The sequence below is a fragment of the Catharus ustulatus genome, chromosome 9, assembly GCF_009819885.2.
Source record: "Catharus ustulatus isolate bCatUst1 chromosome 9, bCatUst1.pri.v2, whole genome shotgun sequence".
Classification (NCBI taxonomy): domain Eukaryota; kingdom Metazoa; phylum Chordata; class Aves; order Passeriformes; family Turdidae; genus Catharus; species Catharus ustulatus.
In genome coordinates this window covers 23,884,695-23,906,008 of record NC_046229.1, presented here as the reverse complement: position 1 = coordinate 23,906,008, position 21,314 = coordinate 23,884,695, and positions in this window count along the sequence as shown.

Here is a 21,314-nt window from a genome sequence, read left to right as displayed (position 1 = left end):
TTTACAAATAAGTCATGTTTTGATGCTTGTAGAATCCCTTAGAAGATTGTTTTTTCTGAAGACTTCTTTAAGTTACAAAGAAAAGATGCCATTTACATTTCAATTTTAAAAAGGTACTCTTAAATCAGGGATTTAACAAATCAATACACTGTTTCTTCAGGAAAGTATTTCCCAATTTAAAACAAAAATCAAATCCCACAGGGAACTGTAACATCAAGTAATTTTTTTCTTTTTTGATCTTGCAAAGCTCTCTGAAGAATTCTGTCATTAAATATGTTTTGACAATGCCTACTGCCTTGTTACTCTGTTGTTCCTTCAGCAATATGAAGGTCCAAATTCATCTTTCCTTTTTTCCTGAAGAAAGACTTTGATATTGAGTTTGTAAAAATACTAAAGGGCATTCATAGGGTCAGAAGAAACAAAACTGTGTCATCAAGTGGTAGTAGAAGAAGAGGAAAAAGAGAAGAAAACATTAACTATCATAAACAGCTCTATACTATTGCCTGAGAGACTTCAGTAACTTGTTCAACTTCTGTGAAAGACAATTGTGGCAGGAATTAGAGCAAAATTTTGTGAGATTGTACTCTGGTTAGGAAAGGGCAGCATTAATCCTTATGCAGGGAATTATAGGTTTTTGCTACAGAATTATCAGAATTTTGTTGAAAGCTTTTTGTATTTATCCACATCATTTTAATTTTAGGGAAGCTAGCATTTGAGTTTGACGTTACATGCAGGGTTTTACATTTTCTGGCCTGAAAACTCTTCATGTTCAGGCTTAGCTGCATACCCAGATTTTGCTGTCTGCTCACTTAAAGCATAGACCAAGTCCTTATTGAACCTTGTTGAAATAAACAGGGTTTAGGGACACATTTAACATTACCTTAATTCTGCTGTTCATGTTGCTTTACTTTTGGTTCTTGTATAATAGTTACATAATTTCAGGGAAGCTGTGGAATGATTTTCCTTTTTTAAATAAGGTGTTATTAGAGCAATGAATGTTTCCTGGGGTTTTTTGTTTTGTTTTATTTTGTTCTGTGGTTTTTTTTTTCCCGGATTTTAACTGAAAGGAAACAAATGATGACATTCCCTTGTGCTGACATTAAAAATCCCTGGCCCCTTTCTATGGGCTCTTTTCTTTTAGTGTCCTAAATACCATCGAAGTAATAGAGCGTTTACAGTTGGAGGCAATGGTAGCTTACTTCATTTCAGAAAAAGATATTTTGAACTCTATCAAATAATTTTAACCTTCAAGCCTATCCAAAAGCTTTCTTGGGAGGCAGAAATGAAAATGCACAGAACAATCAGTTAGAACATTGTTTTGCTATTCTGAATGGAAAGTGTGAAGTGCTGAAAGTACAATAATTTTTTTTTATTACAACACTAGCTTATTTAGCACAGTTGGTTGTTTTATGTCATCTTCAGCATCTTTCTCCTTGATGATTTCTATAGGATTTGCAGCTATCCAAACAGTTTTAATTAACTCAACACAAACTATCTTTTCTGGAGAAGAGAACATAGGTTTTATGGTTGAGGAAACTGGAGATCTGTCCAGCTTTTATCTCCCTCCATTACAGAAACACCACCAGATCTTAGCTACCTACCAGCTTCTAAGGCTTAGACCCAATGCCAAATGAAAATACTAAGCTTATTACATTTAACCACACTCTTTACCAGTGTCAAAATACAGTTAGCAGAAAGGCTTTTTCAGTTGAGCCATGATTTGATTTTAAGAAAAAAAAACTTGAGGTAAAAAACCTGGTCCCTGTCTTAGTTTCTAAGGCATTGCTGCTATTCTTTCCCTCAAATTTAAATGCCAGAGGTTGGAAAAACCACAGCTGTATGACACCTGAAAATGGTTTTAGGGGAGGGTTGGTGCTGCTTAATTTGATTAAGAGACGAACAATGATAAAACTACTAGAGACATTCTTGGGCAGGCCATGGAGGGCCTGTCAGGCTTTGGTGGAAGGTGTGAGTTCCCCACGCCCAGGCCTGACAGAAAACTCACCTTTTCTTTGAGGGGTAGTTGGTGGAAACAAGAAATTTCTGCATTTTTTGCAGTTTCCTTCAGATGAGTAACTCAGTTAAAGCTGGATTATGTTTTCGTGTAGCACTTTTGCTGGCTAGCTAAGACAGAAAACAACCACTTAAGCAACATGTTTTCTTTCATTCCATGTCCTCTGCTGTGCAAAGCAGTCCTCAGGCTCTCCTGCAACAGCAGTGCTTGTTGCTTTGGTGCCACTTCAGTGCTCTGGCATTTGGAGAACTTTGCTTGCCCTGTCTAAGCTCCTTCTCTTCTCTGTGTATGGCTTGGCCCCCAGCTTTAGCTGATGTGACGTTCCTTCCCACAGAAACATGAGTGGGAATGGCAGGTAGCAGCACCGTGCTCATCTGCTGCTAATTTCAAATGTGCCTGTCACTTAAAAGCTGAAAATGCTGTTTTGAAAACAGCACCTCCAGACAGGCTACACAGCACTAAGCAAAGAGCCAGAAAAAGCCCTACCATCCACCCTCTGAGACCTTGAAAAGAAGGGTAATTTTATTATACTTGTTTGTTTTACAGTTTGACAGTATTTTTAGGCCTGAAGAACTCAGTGATAAACATTCAAATTCATCATTCTAACAGTTTTCAACTTTCACAGTAAATTATTTGTTTTAAAGGTTGAACATGTCACATGGTAATAGCATCTAACCAGCAGCTATGAAATGTCTAAGGAATCAAAGGAGAGATGGAAATCTCAACAAGCAAAAGATAATGACTGGGACAGCAGAACAGAAACAGTCCAAACAGACATGATGGGGGGAACTCCAAAAAACTTAGATTTTACTTTATATTTTTGGATCATGTTATAGCATCACAATGATCATGCCTGTCATATAAACTTAATCTGGAACTTTTAGTGAGGCTTTGACTCATGGAAGTGCCAGAAGGAAATAGTTGGTAAGACAATGGAACAAATTCTGAACCTATGTTTTTATATGATGAACTGGAATTTTCAAATATATTTTTACTCATTTGGTTTTTTGTGGTACAATACTAAAACTCAACAAACAATTTTTTTTGTTCTTTTTTTTTTTTCCCCCCAGCCACATCCAGATCCAGGCAGAAGAAAGACTTAAAAAAGATAGTTTAGCAGAAGGAAACCTTCTTGGAGAAAAACCTTCTTACTATGAATCTGATGCATTTATCTGCTTTTGTGGAGTAGGCATTATTTTAAATTTAAAAAGCCACATCAAACTATTGACTGAAATTTCCAGAAAATATACACTTAATGCTGAAAATGCACCTCCTTCATATTGTACATACACTAAGCCACAATGTCTTAGTAAAGTTTTGTCAAACATGCAGACACATGCACAGAGCTGGTTTTATAGTGCACAGCACCTTGGAGGATTGTCCCTTGTGCAAGACAAACTCAAACTGGAAAAAGCAACCATTGCAGAGCCTCAAGTTTTATTTCCATATTTTCGTGCACTTTGGGTGGGGGAAAAACCCCTAAATTCTTCATTACGTTGTAAGATGTAGTATAGGTAGAAAGAGTATTTCTCCAATACAGACTAAAAGAATGAATCTTTGACACATGATGTATGTTACTGTAGGAGGCCTGTTGTCACAGAATATATGGAATTCTAAGGTATCTGCTCTAAGGTCACTGTAGTTCATAACTGTATGCAGCAGGAAAATGCTAATAAAATTAATTGAAATGAAATATTTAATATTGTATACCCTATTGTATTAATGGAACAGAATGGGTTTTATAAATTATAACCACGCTGAGTGTTTTTGAGTTGCTGCTGTGAACGCATTTTACCTAGTTAGGGCACTGTGGTTGAAATGCTGCTGTTCACTAATGCTGTTTGTCGTGCCATGGACAGCAGTGCTCTGTCACCCTTCATTCCTGTTCCATTCAAGCTTCTCAAGAGGTGATCTCTGCACAAACCCGACTCACTTACAGAACTCCTCATGTGCAGATGAGTTACACTTGCTCTTTCCTTTTGCTGCACAGAGCTTGAGAATTACCAATAAAAACTCATGGCAGATCATGAGGTCTGGGATCAGTATAATCTCCATAACTACTAACAACTGGGAAGACCTAAACATAATAAGGATAAAATAGCAACTTCAGTTTCATCTATGATTAATTCAATTTGGTAATACCAAATACGGGCATATCTGAGTTCTGTCTTTTGGGAAAAATGTGAACTGAGACAAATTTGTCATTAAAGTAACACTGAAAGTTTTGAAGCAGTCAATATCTGGCAAATAAAGGTGGAAAAATTAAAGTGGTTTTTTTTTCCAAAATAGTTTCATAGAAATAAAGACAAGATTTCTATTTTGGGGCATGGGGGAGAAGGGACTTTCAGGCCTGTAGTTAGAGACAGAAAAATATCATGAAAATGTTGGTAGACTTTCCTTGTATCAAATCTTTCAAATTAATGAAGAAGTCCAAAATACTTAATTTAGGATATAAGAAGTGAAATACCTCAAAATAATAAGAGTATTGCTGGCAGCTTCCCACTGTGGATTACTGATGTCAAAGTGAATGATGGAGGTATCATGCCAGATTTTAGAAGTGAATGAAGCATATAACAAACAAGTGACAGATAGGAACGGTTAATTTAGGAAAAAGAAGTAAGAAGAAACAAACTGATGCAGCCTAAAAATGTTTAAAAACCAAGGAAAGTAATATAGAGGTAGTTTTAGTGGTTCTGCTATTTAATAACTGTACATAAAGGGTTTGGTTAGGACTGTTTTTCTGTGTTAGGTGTCCTGGAATCCTTTTTCAGAAGGTGTAGACAGAGGTCATAGAAGTCATAGCTGAATAGAACAAAATGGGAAGGAATATTAGTAGAGCAATCACCACTTTTAAGTGCTGCAAAGTGTGCCCTGAATCTGTCAGCAGGATTTCTGTTTTGTTTTTCAGAAGAAGTATAGCAAAACAGATCAAACCTAACATTTTTTGTCTGAGTTCCCATCACTCACTAGAGGAAATGACAAACTCATTTTATGTGATTTTTATGGCTATCCCTTCCCCCTTTCCCTCAATTCTGTTTTATTCATTAATTGCAATTCTCGGGTTTTGTTCCAGGCTTTTTAAACTGGATTATCACCTTTTCATTCCAATATTCTCTCCCAGTTGCCTGTAGTTATCACTACCTTTTTTAATGGTTGATTTCATAACCTTTTGATCTGCTTTAGTACTTAACTACCTGTACTTTATAACACAATAGTAATTATTTTTCCTTATGAAAAAATAGTGTTTTCTTTTCAAACTCCTGAAAATTTTAAATTTAAATGGCATAAGCATTCATTGGACTCTATTTTTGGCTGCAACTCACAAATACTCAGTTAACTCAGTACACACAAGGTGATTTCACGTTAAAAAATTACTTCTTTAAATGTACTGGGGGAGCTTGTACAAGGTTGCAAATAGAAATTTCAGAGACTGGGAACATTTACATGAGGAATCCCAGTTTAAAAAAACCCAGACAAAGTGAGGAGCAATGTGATAACATCAAAGATCCCATTTCTCAGCAGCTACAGTCGATATTTATGTTATTTGTTAAGGTAAATATTCACTTTAACTAAAATGATCCAGGCATATAGTTGTTCACCTTTCACTTTTCTGTTGTGTTCTAGGTCTTAATAATGTTTTTGGTGAAATGCTCCCAGCATTTGGCAGTAAGCTTCCTTCTTGGCCCTTTCCTTTATTTTCACCATGCTGCAGATGACTGTCTTCTGATTTGGCTTTTATTTTTTTTAACTGAAAAAACCTCAGTTTACAGTGGTACTGAATAGATTTAAGACCTTCAATAAATCTCATGGATATGATTGCTATACTACCATTGCTCCTAGCCTACCAGCATGGGTTTAACTGTGAGCTCCCAGGAGAAGAATTAGTGATCAGAAACGTCTGTTCCTAAGTTTTTGCTGTTTGGAATGAATGATGCTTAGTCTTTGGACTAAAGCTTGGTTTAGAAGATTGGTGTTCATGTTTCAATATAAGGCTCTCATGGTTAAGCCATATTGAGTTGAGCACTAAGCTTTGAACCTGACATAGCATGAGTAAATCCTCACGTCAGCACTTGCCAATCACAATGTACAGTTCCAGAAAAACATGAGTGTAATCTGTGGAAGATAGAGAAACTTTTCACCAAAGAGAAGCTGTACCAGCAACTCCAGGAAATGGCTTTTGAAATATAATTGCTCCCAAAGGGAAAGGACACATTCATTGGTACGTTATGCCTTACAAAGCCAAGGGGGCTAACTCTTAAATAACAGGAGCATTACCTGCCATGGCTTATTGTTAATTTATTATCATAGAACCATGGAAGACCCAGTTGGAAGGGACCTGAAGTGTTGTCTAATCCAGATATATTTGGCAAAAGCCAAGACAAGATGACCCAGCCAAAATCTTTGTTAGGGAATCCACCACTTCCCTGGGGAGATTATTCCAAAGGCCAGATGCTCTCATTGTGAAAAATATTCCTCGTGTGTCCAATTGGAATTGACCCAGGAGTAACTTGTACCTCTTACCCCTCCTCTTTTGCATGTGACTCCATGTAAAAAGGGACTCTCCAACTTCTTGTAGTCAAGTGTTGTAGCCCTTTAGATACTGGAACATAGTGACACAAGGTCTCTCCTAAACCTTCTTTCCTCAAGGCTGAATTAATACAGGCATCTCAGCCTTTCCTTATGGGAGGCTTCCTAGTCCTTGGATCATCTTTGTTGCCCTTCTCAGGACCCTGCCCAGCCTATCCCCTTCCTTGGTTATAGTGGGGAGCAAAGCTGAACACAGCATCCCAGCTGTGGCCTGGCAAGCACAGAGTAGAGTGGGATCATGCCTTCTTTGTCTCTGCTGGTGATGTCCTTGTTGATGTAACCCAGCATCCTGTTTGCTTTCTTTGACACAGCAAGGCTTGTTGTCATTCAGGTTAGGAAAGGCAAATTGTCCTGAAAGAAGCCACAACTGAATCCTATTTTTTCAGAACACTGGTACTAACTGCAAGAATAGAAGATAAAAATAAGGGTGGTTTCTGAAGTCTTTTAAAAAAAGTTGCCTGGAAGATTTTTGGAAATTAAAATAAGGCATAAAATACATAAGGCTCAGCTACCTGCTAAAACTTGTCAACTCTTAATTTTACATCTGTGGTTGATCACACTGGAAGACTTGATAATATGTTTGTCACTGCAGTGGAAGAGGCAAAGTTAAATTGTCATGCCTAGTCAGGTAGGGGTCCTGGTCTTTCATGTATATTTGATGATAAACAGTCCCACTGAAGCCTGGCTGGTGTATTGCAGCAATACCCTTACAGCAAGGTTTGTGATTCTTTGCTGCCTCAGGCATAAGCATCTATATCTCTCATTTTAAACCCAGTAGAATTAAAATTATACAGACTTTTAACAAAGGAGTAGTTTAATCTGTAATCCTGGTTTTGTCTTAAGGGTTATCATCTTGCATTTTGTTTAGCAACAGAGTAAGAGAAGCGGTGCCAATAACTTCCAGGTACTGGCAAATAATTACTCAGCATTCAACTCAAGTAAACATTTTATACAAATTATTTACCAATTAAATTTCAAAGTAGCTTATGATCCGTGATGTTAACCTAACCTTCCCTTCCCTTCCCTTCCCTTCCCTTCCCTTCCCTTCCCTTCCCTTCCCTTCCCTTCCCTTCCCTTCCCTTCCCTTCCCTTCCCTTCCCTTCCCTTCCCTTCCCTTCCCTTCCCTTCCCTTCCCTTCCCTTCCCTTCCCTTCCCTTCCCTTCCCTTCCCTTCCCTTCCCTTCCCTTCCCTTCCCTTCCCTTCCCTTCCCTTCCCTTCCCTTCCCTTCCCTTCCCTTCCCTTCCCTTCCCTTCCCTTCCCTTCATGATAAAACTTAGTAAATGTAATTTAAAATGTACTTTTATGTTCTGTTTGTAAGTATTCCTCTACCATTAAAATAGAAGCTACCATATTGCAGTAATGAAACCTGACAAGATTCCTCAAATCTAAATACATTCAATGCTAAAGTTCAAGATGAAACCTAATTTAATAAAGGGCTGCAAATATTCAGCTCCTAATTTTTTTTTTTGTTTGTGAATTCAGTTTCTTTTTGAGGAAAGAACAAACATATACACCCATTTCAGCTGCGTACAAGAGGCCATTGTCATTTGCCCTTACTGAGCTGTGCATAGTCATGCTCCCAGCAGTTCAATATGTAATCCTATCATTACCTCCCCAGAGATCTGCCTTGATTCTATCTCGAGTTTCATTCCACACAGCAGGTTTGGAGCTAGAAAACTTTAGATGATAAAGATTTTCCTGCTGTGTATGTTGCAATTGTAAATATACCTTCAAAACAATTTTGGAGGCGAGGAAATATTTATCTTATCTATAGCTGTGTTTTTCGAAAGACTTGACAAATTGTTTCTGAAATATTTTCTATTACTTAATGAAGAAGTTTTTATCCATTTAAAGCCAAGAACCACCTGATTAGGAAAATATGTAGCTGAACTGCTAAGCAGATGAATTACCACAGTTAAGTATTCTTTTGGAGAGCCACCAGAAATGCTTCAGAGTCTTCCAAGATCTTGATTCTTAGCTTACTACCTAATTTTCAATCTCAAGAAGGCATGTGAAGTTGTCATTAACTTTTACTGTGAAAATGTTTTGCAAAGTGAGAGCTGCACAAATAAGAGTGCTGGTAGCTCCCTCCAAGTGATGACAAGTCCTGAGTAGAGCTGCAGCTTTACTTAAATATTTGAATGATAAATGTCCTGGATTCACAGTCACAGGAATAGCTTGTAAGTGCAAGGAAGGAAAAGCACACTTTTTCAAACCACTTGGCACTGATAACAGAGCTAAGAAGCAAACTCTCCAAACCTGCATACTCCTTGTGGCCATTTTCTCCAGAGGAACTTCCAGGAAAAGGCAGTCAAGTATTAGTGTGGAAGTGCAGTAAGATACAGAACTTACCTTTCTGATAATGCCATTTATGCAGATTTTGTCCTGTCTGCAGCTTATTCCTGCCCCAGTGCTCCATGGAAGTGTTTTGGGTTTGCTGTCCACTGTCCCTTGCTGTTGGAGTGCTTTGTCCTGATGGCTCTGTGCTCATCTTGGAGCCAGCTGTAGTCTTCCTTCCCTTTTATCCTCCCATCCTTTCCCTTGAATTCTTTAACACCTATGCTGATAGCTCTGATTTTCCAGTCTCCTGGGAAAGCCCTTTTCTTTCTCTCCTTCGTGGAAAAATGACTCAACACAGCTGTATGGGAAAGTTGTGTGGGTTTGCTCGGGAAGACCTTGGTTTCCTCTCAGGACATTTCCCATTCACACCACAAGGTGTGAGAAGGCAATTATCCAGCCATGCTTCTCTGCAGCAGCCCTGACAGCCCGGAGATGCTCTGGCTTCCCACAGACCAGTCTGTGGGGAAGGGAAACACCTATTTCATGTGGTGCAGGCCAGGCTGAGCCAATTGCTGGGATCTTGAGAGCATGTGTGTGTTTAAAGTGAGTGTGAATATTTTACAGTAGAATATGAAAGGTCTACTTTGTGGTCTTTTAAAAATATTTCTGGCACAGCAAAACAAGTAAGATGGGAGACAGGCTTTTTGTAGGGGATTACTTGGTGCCAGTGCAGAACTTTGTCTTTGCCAAGTTTTTGGTTAGGTTGGAAAGTATATTTCCTTGATTATGATGAGGCGAGACGCTCTTTAAATAGAAAATAAATTTTACTGCCATCTGCAGAGCAATCTGATGAATTAAATGAGGAGTTACAAAACTCTTCTGCTGGCCCCTTTGGAATAAGGCAGTTTGTATGGATTTTATAAATCCAGAACTGGATTTTTAAATATGCCTCCTTCAAAATCTCTCACAAAATATCTTCTTACATGGTGGCAATCTTGGTCAGATTATGTTCCTTTTAGATGTTTTCTCCCTGTTTGAGATAAAATTATTCTGCTGTGTTGCTACGAGATTTAAACCCCATATCTCTTTACTTGTCATTTATTTTGAAGAGTTTGAGACACTTCAGGTGTTGGCATTCATATATCATCCATCAAATATAGCAAAAATCACATTTTATCGCCAGAAACCTTGTGTCATACTCAGGTTTAACAAGCAACCTCACGAATTAAAACAAGAGCTTAGGTACACCAGCAGCTATAAACATCTGTTTAAACATGTTAGGGATTATTAGGCAGTACCACAGCCTTGTTAGCCTGAAGTGTGAGCCAGGATTGCAGTCCAAAGCAAGCATAAGAACTGCGATGTAGCAAAAAAAGAAGGGAAAACCTCGATTTTGCAGAGTGAAGATTAATTGGACATATACAATAAGTACACACAAGCTTTTAAACTTTCATTCAAACCTATTCCAGCCATAAAAACACAGCTGTTCAAGCTAACTAAGCATTATAGGTCTAGACCTGCAAATGAGCACATGAATGGTATTAGAAATTAAAACCTGCAGTAAAAGTCTTTGGGTATACTTTGTCACATCTATACACAAATCCCACTGGAAAAAATGCCAACTTCAGAGTCAGACTTTGGTTTTCATGATAAATGAACTCCAAAATCATATGATTGAATAAAAGTCTTGGATTCTCAAACTTCCAATATGCTGTGGGATTAGGGAACCTGGGAGACAGATAGTGAGAATGATTAGTTTTTTGTGCAGAAGGATACTCAGAAGTGCTTGTTCTCTTTAGAAAAGAGCAACACATCTATTTCACCCTAGTTCTTCTCCACTATGCTTTATACTTTAACCATAATTGAAAAACCTTTGCAAAGTCTTTTACTCTATCCAAGCAAAACCCCATGACTGGTGGTATTATCCTTCTGAAAGTGGCAGGTGTCCTTCCTTTAAATCTTTTCCTCTCTGGACTCCTTGATTTTGTGCTGTCTAAGCCCTTTTCATAAACCTGGGAATGTGTCTTTTTACAATTGCTGCTGTGCAGATGACATGCAGATCCATCTTCTCACTCTTTCATCCTCACACTCTTTCCCTCCATGCAAACCACGGCCTTTAGCTATTTGGACACGATATTATGGTTGTTTAGATTTTAGTTTTAGTGTGTAAGATGAGTAAGCCCCTTAGTGTTTTCATCATGTTGTTCCTTTCCTCCTTTTTGTTAACTGTGACCAAAATTAAACTTTGTCACTTATGCTGTAATTATTTTATCATCATCTCTTTGTGATCTCCAGATTTAGGTGATAGTCAAATTTTGCAGTGTTTTCCATAACTGAGATGTCTCTTTTTTGATTTATTCACACAACTAGAACATACAATAAAAATATTCAATTGTGTTAATATCCTTTTCAGTTCTGGTGTGTTTGTGTTCTGCTGTTAAATGTTTTTCATTCTCATTTTGTTCATATGATTCAATTCTTTAAATTCCCCTACCTTCATTTTTCCCTCTCACCATGTGCAGCCTACTTCCATAACTTTCAAGTTCCACCATTGGTCAATCTTCAGGTAGTTCCCAGTTTCAAATGAGATCATCAAAGCAATTTCTATTTGTCAAATATAGCCAGATATTGCATATAAATAATAGACATACTTCTCTGTTATTCAGAGTCACGTGTTAGGGAACCTGGGCATTTTGTTGTAGTGTAGGACTTCAAATAGGATGGGTAGAATAATGTTTAGAATACATGAGACAATAAAAAAATAGATGTGAAAACATATTATTAGAATATCTTGTAGTGAAAAGCTGTTTGAATTGAAGAAATGGAAGGGAAATAGTACAAGCAAGTATTTCACACTTCTTAGTGTGTCTATATTGTGATGATAAAGAAACACAACAACCAGACCCGAAAAAATGCTAAAAATCTACCATTCATATCTTGGAATGCCAGTGGAAAGAATACAGACAAATCACTGTCATATAAATATGCTTAAGCAGTTTGCCAAGAAGAAATTTTGCTGCAGAGTTCTTAAATGATTCAGTGTATCTTCTGGTTTGAAAGAACTACTTTTTATCTTGTTCCTGTGTGTCAAGTCATCTATTCAATTTTTAAAAATATGTCCTTTTTTCTTATAATGAGAAAAAAACTCTTCCTCAAGTGCTGGAAGAATGAATAGCTTACAGAATTGTCTGGTTTTTAAACACACAGATTGGGAGGACGAGTGTTTGAAAGGACCAGCGTTGGGACGACTTTTAGCTGTTCTTGCCACTTTAAAAATTAAATTAGTGACTATAGAAATTTTCCTGGACTGTAATTCTTCATTATAGATGTCTATTTGTGCCTTTTGGCCAGCTAGTGCATTGAAAGAGTGTAAGGCAGTTTTTGAGAGCTGGATCTACCCACAATGTCTAGGTGGAAGGTACATGGAACCCTTGAAGGATCTAAATTCCATCTGATCTTTGTGCCTCAGTCTGTGGTTTCCTCACTGCACTCATGAATGGGCTAAGCTTCAACAAAAGGCTGCTTTGCCTTTCTTGTTCCATTTAAAATGAATATTGACATTTGAAAATAATAGCAGCCGTTCTGATGCAAATGACACTGCTGCAAAGGATGTTCACAGCTCGTAACAGAATGGTTCCAATTCGATTTTTCTAGCTGGTGTCAGTGTGACACACACATGACAACTGTGGGAGAACGTGGCCAGTGTTCCTCCAAAAGCCTGACTGGCACATTTGAACAGTTGCTCAAATATGACAACAGTCAGAATCTAGATAACTTTGTGCTTTCAAGTCTTGAAATGTGTATATTTGGAAAAAAACTCCACCCAACTCAACAACATAAAATACCACAACATTCTGTGTGTAACCAATGATTTTTAAAATAAATATTAACTACCTGCTAACAGGGGGTGATTATCTCCCCTAATCTTCACCAAAGAAATTAAAACAGCTTCTTTAGAGCTGAGAGCATCTCAAGAAATTTGTTGGAAAACAGATCTTATCTCCTGTGCAAATCTCATTTTCCTTTAAGAACTCAGATCCTGAAAATAGCACTGAAGTGAAAGTGTGTTAGAATAACTAATAAAACCTTCAGAAAAATGGAAATGTGGTTACTCTGTATATCATAGCAGTAGAATTGGACCAGGAAATACAGAAACAAGTATATGAATAGTATTTCAACCTGAGACATGCAAGACATTGTCATTTGCTGAATTTAGCAGTGGGATGCTGAAAACTCCTATGGCGTGCCTGAGCAATGAGATTGGTTTGATTTGCACCCATAAATTCAAGATAAAAGATGAGTTTGTCTCTCCTAGAAAATAAAGTAAAACAAAAAATATAGCTGAACATTATTCAAAGAAGGTATTAAAGACAAACAGGAAATGGCAAAACCACTGCTGCTTAGAGTGATGCATTTGACAATTCTGAACTGACAGGTTGAATTAATGCTTGGTGTTTTTTTTTTTTTTTAGCAGTTAATTCAGTTCCTGCTTTGTTTTGAAATTTATTAATCTAAGCATGTTTAAAAATTTAATGACAGATATTTTATACTCAAATTTAAATTCAGGAAAGCAATGACAAGTGCTCTAGTACAAAAATAACACACCTCATTTCAACACCTAAAGTCAATGTAATGTCTAAAGTACAAATTACAGAATGTATGTTAGAAAAATTATTTGAGTTTTATTTTGTTTGGTCATAGTGATACAAAGTTTTGCAGAATTATAGAAACTCTCAACTGTTGATAAATTTTAACAGCCATAACAGAAAATTTTTCAGTATTAGTCTCCATCCTTCATTAAACTTCTCCTTCACTGTGATATCTACAATAAATAGGCCAGTTTTGGTGCTGCTCATATAGTGATATCACATACTACCCTGTGTATCAAAAATCTGTATTTTTTCTCCCAATCATCTGTGCACCTCTCTTAGAACTTTTAGGAATTAACAACGAGGGCCATTTCTGCTCTGCACAGACCCTGGCACAGGCAGCCACAGCAAGTACTTGGAGTTGCTATGGGAACATAACAGCTATTGAAGAATATTGCAGTCTAAAGAGCATGATTTAGAAAAAAACATGGCATAAAACCATAATATAATATCAGTTTCCTTTCTTACAGAGCACTCTTCTGGTTGCCACCATGTAGTAATCATGAATTCATCTTTGTATTTCAAATAGGATGGCACAGGTTAGTGCTGGGTGGGTGAATTAAGAGTGAATTGAAGAAAAATAAGGAAGGAAGACTTTCCTGGTCGCAGGTATCATGGTACTGAGCTTGTTGAAATTGATAGCTGAGTGAAATGGAGCAATAGGTTGGTAAAGGAATCCTGGGTTTCTTAATTTTCATGTTAAGTAGAGGGGGAAAAGAGACTTGCATGGAAGAAACCTGTTATCAGCGTGAAGCAAAGATTTGTATTAACAAATGTGCATCTTTTTCTTTGCCTTTATCATATATGGGAATTTTTTCCCTCTGCCACCCCTGCAGATCACGTGCTCATTCCACACTTCATTGTGGCCCACTCAGGAAGTCATCTCAGATGTTTGCTAACGAAGTTCAGATGCTGTTGCCTGCCATCACAATTTCTGCCCTTGTGTAGTTAAACCACTAAGAATATTTTCATTGCCAAACACAGAATAGAGACAATATATTCCTGTATGCTTTGGTGCTGGGAAGAAGATACTGCACAGAGAAGACTTTAAAATGAATATAATGAGGAATATGCAGAGGAAAATATGGTGCATATTTACATTGCAACTCCAACAACAAAGCAAAATTGAAAACAAAACAGAACGCATGTTTGCAATATGTCACCCTAAAGGATATCTTTGAGTTGAAATATTAAAAGCATTCTCAGTAACTGCAGACTATGCCACTTTAAAACAAAGCCCAAATTTGTCATACCTCAACAACTTAGAGTGCAGTATTCAAAGCAATTCCAAACTATTCAAATGTTGTCCAAACCTGTGATCTGCTTTTCTTCCTTTCTCCTAACCTCTCTCCTCCCTTTTCCAAATGCCTCACATTGTCTGGGTTCCAATAAATGCTGTCTGACGTGTGCCTGCTCAGGGGATAAGTGAAAAATCTTATACCTATTTTTCATGTACTTATGATTAAAAATTGGTTTCCTCTCTATGGTTACGGGAATTTAATCAAATATATGGAAAAATAAACACACCCTCCTACCTATGAAAGAGTCCATTGCTTTGCTTTAAAATTATGATTTAACAGACCCTTTATAGCTATAATTTGTTTGCACCTAGAAACTGAAGAAGGGTTCTTACCATGATAAACAGTTTATGAATGCATAGAATTAAAACTTGGAATGCCCAGAGCCTGGAGATTTACTGTTGGCTGCAGCACATCAAGGATGTCACCTGTGAAACAAACATTCCCTGCCACAAAATACCTCACCATCATAATGAGCAAGGCAGATTCAGGAGGGGAGGAGAGGAGGCAAAGTGTTTGTGGTTATGAGCAGATCAGGCACAGAGCTCAGAGCTGGTCCTTCTGTCTCCTGTCACAGCGCAGTGCCCTGGGCAGGCTGCCTCGACACATCATTAACTACTAAATCTTTCCAGTGCCCTTGCAGGCTCATTGAGCCTGCATCAGGTCCTTTGCTGATTCCAGTGCTGATCCAGCTTGCCCAAACCTTCTTGAGTATCTCTGTGCAATGTTCCAGCCCACCTGTTTTCTTCTGGGAATCCATAAGGAGCTGCCTCTATTTTGGAAAATGATTCCTGGAAAGAAAGCTTGATCAGGAGGCAGGATGGTATAAAGTTCCCTTCCCAAAGACCAGAATAGGACAAGAAAAAGAGGACTGCTCATCAAAGTCGTGGTGAAGTGTGTGGACAGTGATGCTGATCACAAAGACTTGTGGGGATCTGGGGGACAGGAGAAACCTTTACTGCAGGGGACTCTCCTGGGCAGGGAGATCCATCACAGACTCCCACTGGACCATCCATCCAGGTTTCCCAAAGCAAGAGGATTGCCATGGAAGAGAAACATACTGCACATGATCAAAAATGCCTCTTAAGTACTTCAAAGCTTGTTTAACCACACTGAAACCTATGACAGTTACTACAAGAAACTGCTTCTGGAATTCATACCCTTTTCATTACAGAATTTTCAGAATTATTGTTTTGTCAGCCAGCAAATACATTATGGAGGATTTTCCCCTTGGAGTTATTTTCATGTTAAAAATGCAAATACAAGACAACACAAATGAAAATGGGAAAAACTGAGGTGTCACTGTACTAGCTTCATTCTGAGCTTACACTACATTTTAGCCTCTTCAATCACTTTGGAAATTCCCAGTTCTGATATGAAGTGTCTGTTATGGCTGGGCTGTTACACCAAGTTTTTCAGGTAGCCTGGAGTACTGACAGGTATTTAAGAGTGGATTTCACAGGCAGTAAAAATCAAAATTACTAACATTTTTAAAAGGTTTTTTAGTTAAACAGACTAAGTGATAGTTTTGAGGAAGGTAAACTTGGGCCACAGATTTCAGTATTTTTTTTCCTTGACAGTTTAAAACTCAGGAACCAGTAGTAGAAAAGTTTCTTCCTCTTCATAGTAGCATGAACCTCTTTCAATTGTCCCCAGCTTCTACCTTATTGAGAATTTCTTTTCTATAATTTATACAACTATTTCTAATTTTAGGAATGTTTGAGAAATATACTTGTGATGAACTCCAGCTCCTCCTACTTTTCATTCCCAATATCCAGGAGATGAGTTTGGCAATCTGCTTATGACCTACTTGCAGGTTTTTGCCAGTGGCAGCTTGAGGTCAGATGCATGGGATATTTATTTTTGGGAAGGTGAATTGTTGAAGTCCAAATAAAAACATATGTTTAGATCTATTTCTGTGATGTAAATGCACTATTTTAAAAAACAAAATTTTAAATAATTTCCTATTTATGAATCCTAATTAATTTCCTTTATTTTTGAGTGATCCACACATGGATTATTCCACTAGAGGTAGAGTGGAAAAAATTGAGATAAGCTCTAAGAAAGCATAAATATGCAATTTTCTTAAAATTTAGCTTGAGCTGTTTAGTGCCTTATATGCAAAATGAGAAATAGGGAAAAGGACTAAAGGGAGTGCAATTTAGTCCTGCTCAGATTCAGTAGGAAGATATGACTTGTGTACCACCTATCTCCTGCACAAATCCTCAAAAGGCGATAAACTGAAATGCCAGATAGAATTACACTTTGCATAAACTTCGATGCAAGATTTAATTACCATATTTTGTGCATGCTCATGCACTGTCCTGGAAATCTGTAGGCTATTTTATCTGTTGGTGTGATCTAGATGAATAATATAAACAAGTAACTTTATTTTATTTTCTTTTTTAAAGCCTTAGTGGTAGTGTTACGGTTGGTTTCATATTTCTTAACTCTTCTACATGCTTTAGGAAAAAAATAAGTACTCTTTGATTTAACAATGACATATTAGAAACCAAAGCATGTGAAACATACTGGTGTTTTGCAAAAATAATTCTCCTGAAAGTTACTCCGTGCTTACGCTCTTGTCAGTGCTAGGAAATTATACTTTCTTCTTTGTCTGTGCAATTTCTACACTGAGGTTTTATTTTCTTTCTTCTCTGCATTTTGCACTCATTTTCATACATCTGTCATTGGAGCATTAAAAAATCATAAAAAGCTTGGTGTTATAAAAGTCCTGACAGCACATTTTCAGCTTGCTTTATTTTTTTTTATTGTTCAATTCACAATCAATGTTTGGCAACATCAAAGACTGTAGAAGGAGTGTTTTTTTTATCTAGAGCTTTTATTTAGCATGTTTTTAACAACTACTTGATAGCAACTTCCTTTCCCCCTCCTTCTCCCACTGCAACCCCCAAAATACATCAAGTTTCTCCTAAGACAAGAACAGGAATTGATTGGTTTGTTGTCTGCAAGGTTACTCCCAACCATACAAACTCTAGGTTGGGAAGGCACCTCCCAGGTTCATATTTTGGGCACTACAGCCTCAAAATGATGTTCATGTAATGAACTAAACATCACATTAAAAGCAATAAGGCTGTTTCCCTGCCTGTTCCTTTGGGAAGCTGCTGTAGACCATCACATCTCTAGTTCAGCAAAGAGGCCACATGGTTAACTCCACTCTGGCGGACCGAGAGGACACAGCTGACATGTTTATGTGCAGTAGCTGCAGTGTTTCTGGAAGCATCTGTGCATAGATCAGTCTCTGTGCTAGAAACTGAGAGAGAAGCTTATTGAGAGGAAAAATAGAATTTGCATCAAGTATCTGATTTAATAAAGATATATAGAAATCAAGAATCTGAACTCCTGTATAGTCTTGCCTAATCTTGGGCATCCAAGCCATTAAACAGGTAGGTAAAAATATGAACCTTGCTCCCACCTCTCCTGCTATTTCATGTGGATTACAGTGCAGGAACACGTCTCCTGTATGGCCAATCCATCACTGTCCTTGTCAGGAAAATGTGCAGGAAGGAAAAGCACCCCTGTCAGTCCTGTGTTCACATGTGCAGCCTTTTACTCTTCTCAGTGGCAGAACACACTGAGGACTTGCCTGGCTGAGAGAGGAGCCCAGCAGAGCCCTGCAAGTGTTATCAGGGCTCAGCCAACACCTGGACAAGATGTTTTTCAGGATGCTATACTAGCCCCATAAGTCTTTCTAATTTGATGTTACTTGATGTGAAGTGTGTGTAAGTAATGTTAATTATGCAATAGGTTTTGAAGAATATGTTTTGATTGTACAGTGGAAATGTCAGTCCCATTAACAATCATTATTACCTGTCAGAAAGCAGAAGCAGCTTTGAATGAATGCTAATTTTTTATTCTTGCATCTGTGCAGATGCATACCAATGTTTCCTATACGTTTTGTTTATTTGTATCCTGATCATTACACCAACCTTTCTCTCTCTCCAAGTTTTCTCTCCTTGGACTGAATCTGGAAAAGAGAGAAGGAGGCTCTAACTTCAGGCCTCCTGTGAGTCAGCTTGTATTGAATGTGCTTTTGAAACAAAGGTTTCAGTTCTCAGAAAGTGGTTCATCTGCTGAAGTGTTTCCAAACCTTGCTCCCAGTGGTCTCTGGAATTTATTAAGTCTGTGGCAATGGTTCAGGAGTGTTGGAGTGGGATTTTGGAAGCAGCATTCCAAAAGGAAGAAACTTGTCCTGTTTCACTTTACTACAGTAACAGCAAATCTGTATGAAAAAGAAAAGCAGAAGAGCATTAGAAGGAAAAAACAGTATTTCTGCATCCCACACTTCCTCAAAATAATGTAATTTTATGAAAGCTCTGTACACAGTCCTTTACACTGACAATTAGGATCTACTTAGGATGATCAGATTTTCAGCCCAAAACTGTACTCTCCTCTCATTCTGTTCTTGCAGAAGACCTCAAAGTTGAACATGAGGATGGTTCCTCCACCCTTTAAATGTTGCTACTGAATTACCTACTTAGCTTAAGTTTAGCAAAAAGTGTTACTGGGAGACTGGGCATTTTCTGTGCAACTTTTTTTTCTGAACTTCTGACTTGTTCTCACTTGTGGGAAATACTGACAACAGGAAAGTCTTTTTCTGGGCAAATTAAAGTACCCTGTTTGGTTCCTCCAGGTTTCTGTTCTTTGATGTTTGTTTAATTAAGGATTGATCCATAGATCTAAACTCATATTTTAGTACTTCAATAGGCTACAATAATTACATTTGTCGATCTAACCTTTTTTGAATATGTAATTGGCAACCTTTATGAAATCAGATGGACTAAGAAGTTAACAAGGGCATGCTTTGAACATGAGTGAACAGCAGGGGATAGTCAATGTACCTGTATAGATTTTATTCACTAGCTTGTATGTAATTGAAATGACTATTTTATTAGGAAAAAGGTGAAAAGTGAGCGACAACAGGAGCAGGAAAATCATTGTTGGCTTGCTCTGACTTCCTGTAAATTGGATATTCTGGAACAAAGTTTTCATTCATACATATTTTCTTGTATTTTTTTAGGAAGAGCAGTCCATGAAAACTCCAAATTCAATTTCAGCCATCATGTCATGCCAGATGAAGCAGTAGTTTGTGGAGTACTTGGAATAAAACTATTATTCCATTTTTCACTTACAGAGGAAACACCACCAGATTTCCATTCTTTCCTTGCATAAGGTAGGATTAAATAATAAACCAGAGATGGGGAGACTGGTTAGGTAAAAGAAACAAAGGCAATAGGAATGGGTCTTGAGTGTATTGGAACATTGATGGGATGAAGTTTATAGAACAAGCAATGGTACATTTCTAGATATTTTATGAGAATATTTAGTAAGAATGTATATGCTCCTATTTTTGTATGCATGTTGTAAAATAAGCATTTGACTTCTAATAAGTTTGAATGTTTATCTAAAACACTGCAGATGTAGGAGCATTATGCTACATTAAATCTGCTGTAAGTAAATAACAGGGACACCCTAACTGACAGGTTCAGTTTGCAGGCAGTAAAACAGTGCCCTATTTTAATGCAGTTTCATTAAAAGCTGCTGTATCCCATTATGAAGATTGTGAACGGACTGTACGCATGGATTATGTGTCCTTGAAGTATCTCATAAGAAGCTTTGAGCAAACCAGGAGTATTTATTAGTACACTAGGTTTAAATGCTTGTAGGAGAGTGATTAACACTGTTCCCTAGTGAGACCACACAAAAAAGGGTGACATCACTCCCACATATAGCCTTGAGAGTCTCTAAAGTTCAGGGCAGATGAGGAGATGATACAAAGCTTTCAATGTTTCAGATGAGAAATGTAGAATAAAAATTTTTTTAAGAACATAAAAGACTAGACTTCTAAACATTAAAGCACTGCCTCATTAAGCAGGTGCTATGTTTTTCAAAATTACAATCCAATTGCATAAGCTTCAGATCTAAAAATGACTGATGGAAGATGTCTGCTAAACATCAAGTTACCAGCTTTTTTCCCCCACTGCTATAATATTACTTGGGGTAATTGCAGAAGAATAAATAATTAGAACAGAAGGCATGATGTTAGGTGGAAATTAAGTTTTTAAAGGAAAATCTGAGTCACAGAGAAATAAATGAAAATTTCCCTCAGCTTTAATGACCCAAGATTTTACTTTTGAAATTTAAGGTCTTGTTTTCCATATTCCTTGACCTGAGACAACACTTTTAATGTATTTACTTCTGATTTGTTAATTTGTTAATTCCTATCATACATATAATACTTAATATATATATATACACCCACAGATGCATACATATAATGAACCTGAAACCTTAATATTCTGCAAGGTGCATAAATCACGTACCCAAGTTAAAATAGATGAATAGTGTATAAATCCTCTCTAAATCAGCTCCTTGATGCTAGGCATAGTCTTATATACTCACACATTGGAGATCTCTGTGAACAAAATCAGGTATGTGAGGTCAATATTGATCTCTTTAAAGCAA